General features: G+C 40.1%; 1 protein-coding gene across 2 annotated transcripts in view; it reads right to left on the bottom strand.

Annotated features, from left to right (window-relative positions):
• The window catches only part of calm3a (calmodulin 3a (phosphorylase kinase, delta)), a 33687-nt gene that overhangs the window by 7793 nt on the left and 21847 nt on the right, over nt 1-4047 (bottom strand). The window lies entirely within an intron of this gene.

Raw genomic sequence — 4047 nt, 5'->3', positions numbered from 1 at the left:
GTGCTCGTTATTGTATTTTAAAACACTATTGCAATGTTTTCAACTGACATTATGGCTTGTAAAATAAAATTATCCCAAACGTAACTGTGGCGCATGTGGCTGTGCTGCGCAGTCAGTGAACCGCTTCCATCGGCGCTGCTGCAGCATAACACACTGTTGCGAACATTAAACATTTTTATGTGAGTATTATGATTAGTGCTTAATTTGATCCTCGACAGCAAATTTACACTGTTATACAAGCTGTACACTCACTACTTTACATTGTAGCAAAGTGGAATCCCTGATGTCAGCTCCGCTGCAATTGGAACGCTTAGCCAAATACCCTCAACGTGTTTTTGCAACGTTGAGCAATGTAGCCAATCACAGATATCTGTTGATTTCTTGAATGCAATGGCCAATCAGAAACGTTTTGTCAGAATTCACTCAGCTTTGCACACTTTCTAGGGTATAATCCATTCAGAATTTGTATGAAACTTTCGTTTTTCAGACACATAGGCTACACCCTGCAAAGTTTCGGGAATGACATCCGTATATTTATGCGGGATTCACTCTCGAAATAGCAGTGATTGGCAATGGACGGAACATAAAATATATTGATTTAATTCTGGAACCCTAACCTCCACAGACAGCGCGCGTCCCGAGCGAGATCTAATTCACGGACCATTTTATTTATTTATTTATTTACAGTGGCAGCAGGGAAGGACAAAAGTGTTGAAAGGGCCATCGCGGTGTGTGTAAGAAAGTGGTGGCAGCATTTTCATATTCATGGAAGAAAAAGAGAGATCTGGCAGCAGCTCAGGAAAAACTCAATCTCCCCAAACATCAGCTTGTGACAGAGTCACCCACCAGATGGGGCTCATGCCAGAAGATGGTTGCAAGAATACTGGAACAACGAACGGCCATTGCTGAAGTCCTGGCTTCAGACAGAAGCACCCGACAACTGGTTCCAACATGGCAGGACGTTGACGTCTTAGAATCTGTGCACGAAGCAATAAGTCCCTTACTGGACTTCACAGATTCCCTTTCTGGGGAGTCATATGTGACTGTGTCATATGTGAAGCCTGTTCTCCAGCTGCTGAGAACAAAATTACTGAGTGCTAATGAACAGGACACTCAACTCACTAAAGACTTTAAGACCAAAATCATGGCATACCTTGATGAAAAATATGCAGAGCAGGTCACTGATGACCTACTCGATGTGGCTACTTTAGTTGACCCAAGATTCAAAGCTCAGTACATCAAGCCAGACAAGGTAGAATACATTAAAACACGGGCACTTGCTGAAATGATGGATGATGACCAAGGCCAACCCCAGGCAGAGACTCTGGTTGAAACAGAAGCAGCAGGTGCAGAAGGAGGAGTTGCTGCTGAACCACCTCCACCACTGGGTATGAAGAAGCAACGAAAGTCTTTGGGTAGTTTCTTCAAAAAGCAAAGCCTTAGTGCAGATGCCTTACCTCTCACTGAAAGACAGAAAGTACAGAGTGAGCTGGAAAGCTACCTGATGTCTCCTGATGCTGACAGTGAGTCTGAACGGCTGGAGTGGTGGAGGCTACATGAGCGCAACTTCCCGAGAGTGAGCAAGCTTGCAAAAAATACTTGTGTATCCCAGCCACCAGCACCCCTTCTGAAAGAATTTTTAGTACAGGGGGTAATGTGGTCACATGTACCAGGGCAGCATTAAAACCGGAGAGAGTGAACCAACTTGTCTTCCTTGCTCACAATTTATAATGAAGCTATGTTTATGTGAATATTGATGTTTGGTTGCTGTACTTAAAAGCTGAGGTTGGTTTGTTAATTAGATTTTATCTTGTTTTGTTTACAGTTATAGAGGTTTGTATTGGTATAAAAAATAAAAATAAAATAAAAAGTTTGTACCTCAAAGTTTGCCTTTATTGTTTTACATTTACATTACATTGATTGAACACATTTTGTAACATTTTAAGTTCAAGAGTTTGTTTAACACTTAATATTTTATCTTAAGACATAATGAAGGTATTTGTTTACATTTTTTGTTTTTGACTGCTAAAACAAATTTTATTTGCTGTTTACCTTAAATTAAAATACAGTGGTTAAATTCAAACTTTTCTACTTTTTTTTTTTTTAAAGGTTATTAAAAATTTTCAATAATTATCGATACCGAACGATATGAAACATTATATCGTGATAATGTTTTTATATATATATATATATATATATATATAACTATATTAGGGCTGGGCAAGTTAACGCGTTATTATCGCGTTAACGCATTAATTAAATAATGCCGACAATTATTTTATTGCGCATTAATGCAGTTTATTATTATTTTTATGAAAGCCCGTTGCTCACTGGCTCTGAACGTGCTCGTAATCACGACTTCTTAAGTGTGAAACAGGAAGTTTCCGATAGCACGTGAAGACAGATGATGACAGGATGTACATTTGAGTTAGGTACTTAACGTTATATAAAATCATATGCAGAGGTTATGTGTTTGAACAGAAATGCCGATATATATATATTAGGGCTGGGCAAGTTAACTCGTTATTATCCGTGCACTGGGGTGTCAAACGCACTCGGGCACGGTTAAGATTGCCTAGTGTGAGTACACCCTAATTATCCTCCCGCATCCCGCACACACGAGTCTCGACCCCCCTGCACTCGCCCATGAAGTGTTGACCTGCGCCGCACTCTGCTGCGTTGGGTCCGGCGTTTTATGAAAGCCCGTTGCTCACTGGCTCTGAACGTGCTCGTAATCACGACTTCTTAAGTGTGAAACAGGAAGTTTCCGATAGCACGTGAAGACAGAAGAGAAGCGCTCTCGCTCAGCACAGTGCAGTGCATCGTTTTGTTAACTATGTGGTTTATTATTTTGAGTCGTTTGGGACGCGGTGACACACGGCCCTCTCACAATTTATATATGCAATCGTGCTGCAGGTATCAGAAGTTCCGCGCTCCGGCCCAACTCTTCCAACCGAGCCAGGGATTGTTTCACGAACTGTATACGAGTCACTAGTCAAACGAACGGGGCTTTGGGGGTCAAATGCGCTCGGGCACGGTTAAGATTGCCTAGTGTGAGTACACCCTAATTATCCTCCCGCATCCCGCACACACGAGTCTCGACCCCCCTGCACTCGCCCATGAAGTGTTGACCTGCGCCGCACTCTGCTGCGTTGGGTCCGGCGTTAGTGCAGGTCTCTAAGGTGCCTGTTATAATGTTATGATCGAGGCTCTCAACTCTGAGCATTACTTGTTTTTCTGTAACAAACTATAAAATATTTTCTGTAAAAATGTTAATGCCCTGGCAGTGGCAAATAGCTTTGGTTTTATATTTAATTTGATTACATTAATGTAATAAGTTGAGATTCACAAAGAAATATTTTAACTGCTACTATGTAAAAGGAATACTGCTGTAAAAAAGCACCTTATCTGTTTAAAGTGTTTGCAAACCAAATGTTATTGCACTTTTGTTCATATAGCAGTACTTTTAAATGAAAAAAGTGCACAATACACTACTTTTGAATTCATTATTGAATTTTGTGCATAATGCGATTAATCGCAGAAAATCATGCGATTAAAAAAAAAATTTAATCGTTGCCCAGCACTAATATATATATATATATATATATACGCACATTACAAGATACACTCTCTCTATATATTATTATATGCACGCACTGTATACAGACATTGCCAGATATACTGTAAACATGTTACAATGGTTGACACTGTAAACAGACTTTGTGGTGACAATTATAAATAAGGGGCTACTGATATAAACTTCTTGTATTTTATATGTATAATAAGTAGAGTAATTGCAACATAAAGTGGAGATAAGGTTAGAAACAGGGTTTGAAATTAACACCCGCCAACCCGCCAAATGCGGGTAAAAATCAGCTGTGGCGGGTAACGCTGTCAAATCACTAGCCAATTTGGTGGGTTACTTTTCGTAAGTTATGTTCACTCATTAATTTCTTGGGGAAGTTCATGCAAGCCAAATCTGCGCAGGTTTAGCGCAAATACTGAACTCGTGAGACATCATGACATTATCGAGTATATTGCAAAAAC

The sequence above is a fragment of the Sinocyclocheilus rhinocerous genome, unplaced genomic scaffold, assembly GCF_001515625.1.
Source record: "Sinocyclocheilus rhinocerous isolate Xijiao unplaced genomic scaffold, SAMN03320098_v1.1 scaffold996, whole genome shotgun sequence".
NCBI classification, from domain to species: Eukaryota; Metazoa; Chordata; class Actinopteri; order Cypriniformes; family Cyprinidae; genus Sinocyclocheilus; species Sinocyclocheilus rhinocerous.
This window is presented reverse-complemented; position numbering and strand designations above follow the sequence as displayed.